The following is a 12,917-nucleotide window of genomic DNA, read 5'->3' as shown; positions in this document are numbered from 1 at the left end:
TCTGATGGGATAAATTGCAGACTTGATTTTTAAAATCTCAAAATGTTGTAACTTTGCCACGTAGTGTGTGTAGGATAGTGTTAGCATGCGGGGATTGCTGGTCGGCGTAGACTTGGTGGGCTGACAGGCCAGTTTCCGCTCTGTATCTCTAAACTAAACTAAATGTTGTTATAGTACTGGCCTCAACTACCTATTCTGGCAGATCATTCCATATACCCACCACCCTCTGTGGGCAAAATATTGCCTCTCAGGTTCCTATAAGATCTTGTTCAAGAAGGAACTGCAGATGCTGGAAGATCGAAAGTACACAAAATCGCTGGAGAAACTCAGCGGGTGCAGCAGCATCTATGGAGTGAAGGAAATAGGCAGCGTTTCGGGCCGAAACATCGCCTATTTCCTTCGCTCCATAGATGCTGCTGCACCCGCTGAGTTTCTCCAGCGATTTTGTGTACCTCCTATAATATCCTTTTCCTCTCACCTTCAACTTAAATGTCACGGTGTTGGGATATTTGTGGAACAGGTGGCCACAGATGAGCCATATATATAGAACAGAAGGACAGGTATGATGTGCTAAATATTTTACTCTAATCAGATATTTCAAAGGCAAATTAAACAATAAATTCTATTCATGAGGAATGTATTCTCTATAGCAGTAATGAGTGAACAGTTTGCACCTGAACAAGGGAGCTGTATCTGAATCATTTTTTGCATGATGTTAGATCCAGGAGCCTTCAAATTTTGTTGATACTTTGTTCTCACTAGTAGTGAACTGCCACCACTTTTTAAGTAGACTCACTGAAGGTTAGTTTCATATCGTTCTGAAGATTAGCTCCACTTCATCAGGACGTTAGTTGAATGTGAGGAGCAACGTTGTCATAGAATCATAGAATTATACAGCACAATGTGGCACAGTGGCGCTATGGTAGAGTTGCTGCCTGGCAACACCAGAGACATGCCTTCCATCCTGACTACAGGTACAATCTGTATAGAGTTTGTATGATCTCGCTATGACCAAGTGGATTTTCACCGGATGCTCCAGTTTCCTCCCACATTCCAAAGACGTGCAGGTTTGTAGGTTAATTGGATTCTGTAAATTGCCCCTAGAGTGTAAGATCGACATTAGACAACAGGTGCAGGAGTAGGCCATGCGACCCTTTGAGCCAGTATCACCATTCACTGTGATCATGGCTGACCATCCACAATCAGTACCCCGTTCCGGCCTTCTCTCCATATCCCTTAACTTCGCTATCTTTAAGAGCTCTATCTAACTCTCTCTTGAAAGCATCCAGAGAATCAGCCTCCACTGCCTTCTGAGGCAGAGAATTCCACAGATTCACAACTCTCTGGGTGAAAAATTTGTTCCTCATCTCCATTTTAAATGACCTACCCCTTATTCTTAAACAGTGGTCCCTGGTTCTGGACTCCCTCAACATCAGGAACATGTTTTCTGCCTCTAGCGTGTCCAATCACATATTAATCCTATATGTTTCAATAAGATATCCTCTCATCCTAAATTCCAGTGTATACAAGCATAGTTGCTCCATTCTTTCAACATATGACAGGCCCGCCATCCCGGGAATTAACCTCGTGAACCTACGCTGCGCTCCCTCAATAGCAAGAATGTCCTTCCTCAAATTTGGAGACCAAAACTGCACACAATACTCCAGGTGTGGTCTCACCAGGGCCCTGTACAACTGCAGAAGGACCTCTCTGCTCCTATACTCAACAGGTGATCACTGGTGGGTCGAAGGGCCTGTTTCCACACTATATCTATAAACTAAACTAAACAATAATAAACAGAAATCATGTCCATGCTGAGTAAAATGTGTACCCGTGTTATTGGCATTTAGCCCATATCCCTCTATACTTTATCAATCCATGTACCTGTCTAACTATATTTTAAACATTGTAATTATACGCAAATGGTATGTTAGCATTCATAGCAAAAGGATTTGACTATAGGAGCAGGGAGGTTCTACTGCAGTTGTACAGGGTCTTGGTGAGACCACACCTGGAGTATTGCGTACAGTTTTGGTCTCCTAATCTGAGGAAAGACATTCTTGCCATAGAGGGAGTACAGAGAAGGTTCACCAGACTGATTCCTGGGATGTCAGGACTTCCAGAACAAGGGGTCACAGTTTAAGGATAAGGGGGAAATCTTTTAGGACCGAGAGGAGGAAAACATTTTTCACACAGAGAGTGGTGAATCTCTGGAATTCTCTCCCGCAGAATGTAGTTGACGCCAGTTCATTGACTATATTTAAGAGGGAGTTAGATGTGGCCCTTGTGGCTAAAGGGATCAGGGGGTATGGAGAGAAGGCAGGTACATGATACTGAGTTGGATGATCAACTATGATCATATTGAATGGCGGTGCAGGCTCGAAGGGCCGAATGGCCTACTCCTGCAACTATTTTCTATGTTTCTATGTCTATGTTTCATATGAAGACTGGATAGACTCGGCTTGTACTCGCTAGAATTTAGAAGATTGAGGGGGGATCTTATAGAAACTTACAAAATTCTTAAGGGATTGGACAGGCTAGATGCAGGAAGATTGTTCCCGATGTTGGGGAAGTCCAGAACAAGTGGTCACAGTTTAAGGATAAGGGGGAAATCTTTTAGGACCGAGATGAGAAGAACCTTTTTCACACAGAGAGTGGTGAATCTCTGGAACTCTCTGCCGCAGAGGGTAGTCGAGGCCAGTTCATTGGCTATATTTAAGAGGGAGTTAGATGTGGCCCTTATGGCTAAAGGGATCAGGGGGTATGGAGAGAAGGCAGGTACAGGATACTGAGTTGGATGATCAGCCATGATCATATTGAATGGCGGTGCAGGCTCGAAGGGCCGAATGGCCTACTCCTGCACCTATTTTCTATGTTTCTATGTACTCGGCCCACATCTTCTTCTGTTGGCTCATTCCACACACTCAACACCCTCTGTGTGAAAATGTTGTCCCTCGGGTCCTTTTCAAATTATTCCATCTTATCTTAGTTTTAGTCTCATCTACCTTGGGGAAAGAAAGCAGTTACTACACACCTCAGTTTTCAATCACCACCCCTTGCCTGTAACTATCAAAAATACTGACAAAACCACGTTTAAAAAGGATCTGCAGATGCTGGAAAATCAAAGGTAGACAAAAATGCTGGAGAAACTCAACAGATGAGGCAGCAACAATGGAGCAAAGGAAATACCGCCTGGCAAAACCACTTGGTCAGTCAAAAACGATTTTATAAGAAACATGTGAATTACGCTATTGGACAGCATAAACAATGTAACAAGATAATGATTTTCGCTCGTAAACCACCAATGTATTAAAAGTATGCAATGTATTAAAAGTTCTCAAAGCAAGTTGAAGGTTCAATATGTAGACTTCAATGATGAATTGAAAGAGAAACATTATGCGAAAAGTTTTAGAGAAAAACCCAAGGCTTAGATGGTATGGATGGAGTATTATATTTCCCCAAAGATTTCACCAAAAGGCAGCAAATTGATTCTAGTAAAGCCTATTCCTGCATTTATGGAGGTGAAATATAGGTGAAGAAAGATCTCGACCCGAAACGTCATCCATTCCTCTTGTCCAGAGATGCTGCCTTTCCCCGCTGAGTTACTCCAGCATTTTGTGTCTATCTTTGGAATATATATACAGTCGGTTTATTTAATTTGTAGGTGGGGTACATGCAGGGTATTTTTTAATAAAAGATGCAGTTTATCTGCAGTTTTAAGGGCCTGTCCCACGAGCATGTGACTCCATGCGGCAAGCGCGACCTAAAGGGCCTGTCCCGCCAGCATGCGCCTGCATGCGGCAAGCGCGACCAAACCAGAAGCGGGGGCCGCTCTGTATCTTTAAACTAAACAAAAAAAACTTTTCACTGTGTCTCGGTGCACGTGACAATAAACTAAACTAAACCAAACTCAATTAACTGCCTTCTCATTGTAACCTTTGATATCATTACTAATAAAGAACCCATCAATTTCCATTTTAAAAATACCCAATGACTTGGCCTCCACTGCCATCTGTGGCAATAAATTTCACACATTCATCACCCTCTGACTAAGGAAATTCCTCCCCGTCCCCATTCGAAAGGTACATACATCCTTTTATTTTGAGGCCGTGCCCTCTGGTCCTAGACTCTCCCACTACTGTCCCCATCCTCATCATTCACGCCTCATAATAATAATAATAATTGCAAGCATGCTTTTACCTTAAGAGTAAGTCTTTTTGGCCAGGCAGGTCCTGCAGTCAAGAAGGGTGCCCTGGTCAGTCAAAATTGTTGTGTGTCAATGGGTCATCGGCAGGTTGACCATCGAGAAGGTTATCAGTCCGTTGGTACAACTCTTAACATGTGGGGAAAGAGAAAGGTTACTGTAATTTGTGAACCCACAGAATAAGGAACTTTGGTGTGTTATAGTTTCAACCCTAGTTTCAATACCATGTTATTGTAACTGTTGCTAGGCAGGGTGGAACCTTTTATATGTTTTATGAACCACATGCTTGACAACAAGTGCTCTCCCACCAACCTGTTCCTCTGAGCTGGCAAGCTTTCCCTTCATTTCTACCTCAATAATCCTGTGCTAATTCTCCCTGCATGTTTTAGATCAGCTCCGTTTGTTTTGCTCCCCTCCCCCCCCCCCCCCCCCCCCCCCCCCCCCTCCCCCCCCTAAGCCCCCCCCCCCCCCCCCCCCCCCCCCCCCCCCCCCCCCCCCCCCCCCCCCCCCCCCCCCCCCCCCCCCCCCCCCCCAGTATTACACTCCTGAATCTTAGTTCCTCCCTAATTTAGTTTGACTCACATGAGTTTATAAAGAGGAAACCACTGCCAAATGTTCCTGATATGCAAGTAGAATATTTTTTTTGGATGGGGAAGTAACATCGCTTTGGCTTGCCTAAAGGCATAAGATTGAAACTACAAACTATTCAAAACAATGCAGTGGCCGGAGGTGAAGACTGATCTGAGACAGAAACAAAAAACTGGAGTAACTAAGCGGGACAGGCAGCATCTCTGGAGAGAAGGAATGGGTGACGTTTCGGGTCGAGACCCTGCTTCAGATTAGTTAGGGATAAGGGAAACGAGAGATACAGACAGTGATTTGGAGAGATAAAGCACAATGAGTGAACGATATGCAAAAAGGTAACAATGATAAAGTAAAAGGCCATTGTTAGCTGTTTGTAGGGTGAAAGCCTTTAGGGTTAATCTGTGAGCCGGCTTCCAACCGCATAGAACAATGGTTTAATATTTACCCACTTTAGATATGGGAAATCTTACCGATAGCAGCGTATACTTAAACCTTTGCCTTACCTTAGCAAGCTATGTTCAGACCTGCTTTAATTCCTTCACAACCCGACTGCACTCAACCTCAAGTCTAACGCTCGGGTCTAGTCTGGCCTTGTGCAAGGGCCCTGAGATATTTACTGCTGATGTAACATTGACTTTACTTGGAAAGGAAGTGGGAAGGTGTAACAAGTCTGCCAGCTTAATAATATCGAAGGCAGCATTCGCCCTGGAGTCAGGCTGGTAGAGCACATGCCCCTCCCCGTTGATTTATTAATAAGCCTGCACTTTGGCAATGCCTTTGTTAGCAAGTGCAGAGTGCAGCAAAATATTGCACTGTGCAGGAAGGAACTACAAATGCTGGTTATACATAGAAACATAGGGGCGGGTGATTACAACCTTCACCTGGTCCACCCTGTTTTGACTAATGCAATCAACCCGACGTGCACAAACAAATGGATCAAATAGAACAAGTTGACTTACAACTTTAGCCTGTGCACACCACACGCAAGAAGAAGAAGATAGAAACGTAGAAACGAGATGCATTCGGCCCTTCGAGCCAGCACCGCCATTCAATATGATCATAGAAACATAGAAAATAGGTGCAGGAGTATTCCATTCTTCCCTTTGAGCCTGCACTGCCATTCAATATGATCATGGCTCATCATCCAACTCAGTATCCTGTACCTGCCATCTCTCCATACCCCCTGATCCCTTTAGCCACAAGGGCCACATCTAACTCCCTCTTAAATATAGCCAATGAATTGGCCTCAACTACTTTCTGTGGCAGAAAATTCGAGAGATTCACCACTCTCTGTGTGAAAAATGTTTTCCTCATCTCAGTCCTAAAAGATTTCCCCCTTATCCTTAAACTGTGACCCCTTGTTCTGGACTTCCCCAACATCGGGAACAATCTTCCTGCATCTAGCCTGTCCAACCCCTTAAGAATTTTGTAAGTTTCTATAAGATCCCCCCTCAATCTTCTAAACTCTAGCGAGTACAAGCCGAGTCGATCCAGTCTTTCTTCATATGAAAGTCCTGACATCCCAGGAATCAGTCTGGTGAACCAGTCATGGTTGATCATCTAAAATCAGTACCCCGTTCCGGCTTTTTCCCCAAATCCCATGATTCCGTTAACCCTAAGAGCTAAATCTAACTCTCTCTTGAAAATATCCAGTGAATTGGCCTCCACTGCCTTCTGTGGAAGAGAAATCCACTGAAGATAGACACAAATTGCTGGAGTAACTCAGCGGGTCAGGCAGCATATTTGGAAAGAAGGAATGGGTGACATTTTGGGTCGAGACCCTTCTTCAGACTACACTGTGTTGCACTGTTTTTACTAAGAAGTGGCACAGAGCTTAGCCATTTCACATTATGTGGCTCAATTGTTCTATGATATTATTTTATATTCAACACCATAATATAATAAAAGGACAAAGGACAAAGGACATTTATTGTCACGTACACCAAATGGTGTAGTGAAATTTGCCTTGCCATGCAGCACACAGATAAAGATTAGACGTAACATTAAAGAGATGTAACAATAAACATAAAAACATCCCCCCACAATGGTTCCCACTGTGGGGGAAGGCACAATGTCCAGTCCCATCCCCAGTTCACCCATAGTCGGGCCTATTGAGGCCTCCGCAGTCACCTCTACGGAGGCCTGATGTTCCAGGCCGTTCTCGCCGGGTGATGGTGCTCCGGCGTCGGGAGAATCCTCTCAGCGGCTTGGGAAACCTGGAACTGGAGGCCGCGGCTTCCGAAGCCAACAAGGCCGCGCTGGATGGAGCTCCACAACTGACGATCTCGGTAAGAGATCCCAGGCTCCCGATGAAAAGTCCGCAGCCGGCCACTCCACAGTCCCGTAGGACAATATGTATACTGAACTTTTTTGTTGTTTATTATTGGTTTTACAGAGTACTATGTTTTCGTACCTGTCTCTCTGCTGCAAGTAGGAATTTGATTGTTCTGTTTCGGGACACATGATAACAAAACACTAGAAGACAGTCACAGAAAGCTGGAGTAACGCAGCGGGTCAGGCAGCATCTCTGGAGAGAAGGAATGGGTGACATTTCAGATTGAGACATTTCAGATGGAAGAAGTGTCATGAACCGAAATGTCACCTATTTCTTTTCTCCAGAGACGCTCCCTGACCCGCTGAGTTATTCCGGCATTTTGTGTCTGTCTTCGGTTTAAACCAGCATCTGCAGTTCTTCCCCACACATTTTGGTCCAACAATCGAACACTCTTGACTTCACCTCAGCATTTCTCCTGGGTGTCCCTTAAATATCTGCTTCCAAACTCGTGAATATGCCTCTTGAATGCTAAGGATGTAGTCCTGATCTTCCAATCCGCCTTGCGCTTTTTTAAATCTGCACTTTCTCTGCAGCTGTAACACCATATCCTGCATTCGGTTTATTTTTCTTTCTCTGGTACCATAATGTACTCATGCATGTTATGATTTGTCCGGATAGCACACAAACAATGTTTTTCATAGTATATCAGTACACTTGACAATAACTAATCACTAACCAATGTATCTATAACAATCATATGATATGGTAATTTTATTATGCTACAGTTGTACAACACATTGGTGGTGCTGCGTTTAGAATATTGTGTTCAGTTTTGGTCACCCTGCCATACGGAGAGATGCCAATAAGTTGGAGAGGGTACATAGAAGATTCACATAGAAGGGTGGAGAGACCAGTGGAAGTTAGCGGAACCATCTAGGCTACACCATTACATCAATGACCCCATGGACGTCCCTGGCCAGGGCCTGCCCCGAAAACAGTGGACAACCCTCAACCGCTTGAGGAGAGGCATCGGACGCCATGGAGCAGTGATGAAGAGGTGGGGCCTCGTGGACAGTGTGGGGACCCAACACAGACAGTGGAGCACATGTTGCCCTAAACACCGGCCACCGAATGGTGAACGAGGTCTGATTGACCTGGACGATGACACGTTGGCCTGGCTCGCCTCAACGGAGCAGCGGGTCTAAAAGACATACCGCAGAAGAAGAAGATTCACAAGGATGTTCCCAGGATTTAAGGTGCTAGGTGAGGTTGGGCAGGCTAGGACCTTAATTCTCTGGAGCTCAGGAAGCTGAGAGCTGTTTGGATTGAGGAGTATATAATGACGATGGCATTAGATAGGGAGAATGGATAGTCTTTTTAACAGAATAGGGAACGAGAACTAAACGGCATGGTTTTAAGATCAGGGGGAAACAGGAGTCTTAGGGGCATTTTTTCATGCAGAGGGTGGTGGGTTGTATGGACAAGCTGTCAGAAGAAGTATTTCAAGCAGCTATAATAACAACATTTAAAAGACATTTGGAATACAGGTAGTATGTGTGGGAAGGAACCGCAGATGCTGGTTTAAACCAAAGATAGACACAAAATGCTGGAGTAACGCAGTGGGACAGACAGCATCTCAGGAGAGAAGGAATGGGTGCCGTTTCAGATCGAGACCCTTCTTCAGACTACGATATGGATTTGAAAGGCTGAAAGGGACATGGGACTAGCTTACATGAGGCACCTTGGTCAGAATGACCAAGTTGGGCTGAAGTCAAGTCAAGTCAAGTTTATTCGTCACATACACATACGAGATGTGCAGTGAAATGAAAAGTGGCAATGCTCGCGGACTTTGTGCAAAAAGACAAACAAACAAACAACCAAACAAACTACAAACAGAATGGAACAGAATCACATATTCTGTTTCCATGCTTGTGACTCGGACTCTATTAGGATAGTGCATTGAGTTCCTGGCTATTGATCGAGGGACACCAGGTCTGAAACCTTCCACTGAACCAGGAGAGTTTACATTGAAATGCATACACAATTTAACACAAAAGCTAGAAACAGTAACCGGGAAGTTATTGGTCTGCTGTATAAAAACCCCGTCTAATTCACTGTTGTTCTTCAGGGACATAAATCTGCCATCCTTATCTTGTCTGGCATAAACATGACTCCAAACGCATAGGTAATGTAGCAGACACTTAATAGCCCTCTTCACTTCTGGGGCAATTAAGAAAGGACAACCAATGCCAGAATTACCAGAAATAGCCCAAACTTGTAAAAGAATAAACAAAAAAGCACCTCATCTGCTTTACCCGGCGGCAGCAAGTCCCACTTTCTCACCATTATTCTCTGGATGTCATTCTTCAGAATTCCCTCCTGTATTTATTAGTGACTCTTCGATGTGCATGAGTTCTGGACTCCCTGCAGTGAGAATATTTTCTCTCCTAATCTATCAAACGCCTCTTTAGGTTGCCCTCAGCCACATATCTGGAGCAAATTCAAACACCCCATAAACAACCTCTCCAGACAATTAGTTTAACCTACACAGTCAGTGGAGGGAATATAACGCTTTCAGAGTAAGTTTGTGTGTGTGTGTGTGTGTGTGTGTGTGTTGTGTGTTTGTTTGTGTGTGTGTGTGTGTGTGTGTGTGTGTGTGTGTGTGTGTGTGTGTGTGTGTGTGTGTGTTAGAAACATAGAGAGAGGGAGTGAGAGAGAGGGAGGGGGAGGGGGAGAGAGAGACAAACAGATTGGGCACACAGCGGTAGAGTATGAAGAAGTGTCTCGACCCGAAACGTCACCCATATCTTCTCTCCAGAGATGCTGCCTGTCCCGCTGAGTTACTCCATCTTTACGTGTCAAACAGTGGTAGAGTTGCTGCCTTACAGCGCCAGAGACCAGGGTTCGATACTGACTACAGGTGCTGTCTGTATGGAGTTTGTACGTTCTCCCCGTGACCTCGTGGATTTTCTCCGGGTACTCCGGTTACCTCCCACTTTCCAAAGACGTGCGGTTTTGTAGGTTAATTGGGTTCTGTAAATTGTCCCTCGTGTACATGTGAACGCTGGTTGACGCGGACTTGGTGGGCCGAAGGGCCTGTTTCCACGATGTATCTCCTAACTAAACTGAAGAATGATAGTGGGAGAGAATGGAAAAAACTGGAATGGTGAAATAAAAACTGGGAAGATAATAATACGTGGTCCCTCATCATCTGTAATGGAAAGTGTACTCATTCTACATTTGAGCCCAGAGCAAAGAATGGGTTAGAATGTCTACCAGGTTAATGTCTGTAACGACACTGGAGTATGTGAACATTTAAATCAATGGGACTGGTTTCTATTTTGAATGAGCTATGGACGAATTGGCCAAATGAGGAAGCTGTTAGCCCAAGTATCGAGCAGGGGACACTTTAGTTATTTAGCCACTTTGGAGATCTTTGGACCAGATGATAATGGCTGGCTGGTGGGCATGGCCAGAGGATAGGGAGTCGGACAAGTTCAAGGATAGGGACTCCATCATGAAAATCCATAACATTGATGACCACGCATGTATCAATTTCTTGATCACGAGGGGCCTGAAGAAGGGCCTCAGCCTGAAACGTCACCCATTCCTTCTCTCCAGCGATGCTGCCTGACCCGCTGAGTTACTCCAGCATTTTGTGTCTATCTTCAGTTTGAACCTGCATCTGCAGTTTTGTCCTACACAGAATAATTTTGCTAATGGAGCTAAAATTCCTGAAAGCTGCAGATACTGGAAAACTGACCTCTGACGAAGTGTCACCGACCTGAATCATTGACTGTCCCTCTTTCCACAGGTGCTGCATAACATGTTGAGATTTTCTGTTTGTGTAACAACTTTCTTATCGTGTCACTGCCTCAGCTCCTCCCGCAGTTTGGCAGCTGACAGAAGACTTGAAGTGTAGTCGTGGCAACATAGAGAGCGTGGCAGCCATTTTGTATGCAGCAAGCTGCTCTTATTCTATGCCTCTGGCCAATCTGTTTTAGCAGAGTTACAGCACTGACAATGTGGCAAGATGACCAGGTATGCCCTGTTCACTCAAAGCAGCACAATTCCACTGGGGTTTAATTAACCCACCAAATTGATAGAAGCCATCATCGACTGTGCTCACAGGTGCTCATCAGTAAACCTGTCACATATGAGCAATTTGATTTTTGCCAGGACCTCACACCCACCGTGCTGCACAGAAGCACAGCGGTAGAGTTGCCGCCTCCCCGTGCCAGAGATCCCCTGTTTGATCCTGACTACGGGTGCTGTCTGTGTGGAGTTTGCACGTTCTCTCTGTGACCACGTGGGCTTTCTCCGGGTGCTCCGGTTTCCTCCCACATGCCAAGGACGCGCGGGTTTGTATTTGAAGGTTAATTGGCTTCTGTAAATTGTCTCTAGTGTGTCGGACAGAACTAGTGCACGTTTGGCGACTGGTCGGCGCGGACTCGTTGGGCCAAAGGGCCGTGTTTCCAGGTTGTATCTCTAAACCAAACTCTGCTAAACCTTATCGAGCCACAAATCAGGAGCATATTGGGACGCCCTTCCATTGAGTGGATGAATGCACAACCAACAATTTTCAAGAGGTTCAGCACCAAGTCAAAGCAAAACACTTGATCAACACCCCATTCCCCACCTTAAACATGTATTTCTCCATCAGCAGTGGTCTGTAACATCTACTAAACGTTTACTCAGCTCGTCTCAAGCCCACAACTTCTGCCACCAAGGAAAACAAGGGTGGGAGGCACATAGGAACATCACCAGCTACAGGTTCTATGCTGCACATCTTCCTGATTTGGAAATATTTTCCCAATTCCCTTTTGTCTGCAGGTCTAAATCCTGGGACTTACTACAGTGGGAGTACCTTCACCAGAAGATTAAAGGAGGCAGCTCGCCATCACAGTCTCATGGACATGATATACTGGTCCTACAGTGAGGTCCAGATTTTGAAAATGAATATGAATACAAATATATTCATAATGACTGAATTCCCTCACCATCTCATTGGAACATCAAACCTCAGATTTCCCGAGCACTACTTCCATTACCTGAAAGCAAGAGCACTATCTATCTCGTCATAGCTAATCCATAAGTCACGGAGATGCATACATTTTAGCAATGAAGTATAGAAGTTGGAGGTCAGGTTACAGTTGTGCAAAACATCCTCTTCATAATGAGAGGATTTGCGTATAGGAGCAAGGAGGTCCTACTGTAGTTGTACAGGGCCCTGGTGAGACCACGCTTGGATTATTGTGCGCAGTTCTGGTCTCCTAATTTGAGGACGGACATTCTTGCTATTGAGGGAATGTAGCGTAGGTTCACCAAGTTAATTTCCGGGATGGCGAGACTAACATGTGATGAAAGAATGGACCGGCTGGGCTTATATTCACTGGAATTTAGAAGGATGAGAGGTGATCTTATAGAAACATATAAAATTCGTAAGCGATTGGACAGCCTAAATGCAGGAAGATTATTCCCGATGTTGGGGAAGTCCAGAACAAGGGGACACAGTTTAAGGATAAGAAGGAAGTCTTTTAGGAACAAGATGAGAAAATTATTTTTTACACAGAGAGTGGTGAATCTGTGGAATTCTCTGCCACAGAAGGTAGTTGAAGCCAGTTCATTGGCTAGATTTAAGAGGGAGTTAGATGTGGCCCTTGTGGCTAAAGGGATCAGGGGGTATGGAGAGAAGGCAGGTATGGGATATTGATTTGAATGATCAGCCATGATCATATTGAATGGCGGTGCAGACTCGAAGGGCCGAATGGCCTACTCCTGCACCTATTTTCTATGTTTCTATGTTTCTATGACAGGCTAGATGCAGGAAAAATGTTTCTGATGTTGGGGGAG

The 12,917-nt window shown here is 44.8% G+C and overlaps 1 protein-coding gene across 4 annotated transcripts in view; it reads right to left on the bottom strand.

Annotated features, from left to right (window-relative positions):
* atp10a (ATPase phospholipid transporting 10A) overlaps nucleotides 1–12,917 on the bottom strand; it is a 448,633-nt gene that overhangs the window by 366,082 nt on the left and 69,634 nt on the right. For 2 of the 4 annotated variants that reach the window (XM_055636513.1, XM_055636517.1), the window contains exon 2: nucleotides 4,201–4,333. The exons of 1 other annotated variant lie outside the window; for it this stretch is intronic. The gene's annotated coding sequence lies outside the window, so the exon portion shown is untranslated. Of the gene's footprint in view, nucleotides 1–4,200; nucleotides 4,334–5,292; nucleotides 6,659–12,917 lie in introns of those variants that run through there. One more of the 4 variants, XM_055636514.1, reaches the window with a different exon arrangement.

The sequence above is a fragment of the Leucoraja erinacea genome, chromosome 6, assembly GCF_028641065.1.
Source record: "Leucoraja erinacea ecotype New England chromosome 6, Leri_hhj_1, whole genome shotgun sequence".
Classification (NCBI taxonomy): Eukaryota; Metazoa; Chordata; class Chondrichthyes; order Rajiformes; family Rajidae; genus Leucoraja; species Leucoraja erinaceus.
The sequence above is the reverse complement of the archived record's forward strand: the minus strand, read 5'-3'. Positions and strand labels throughout refer to the sequence as shown.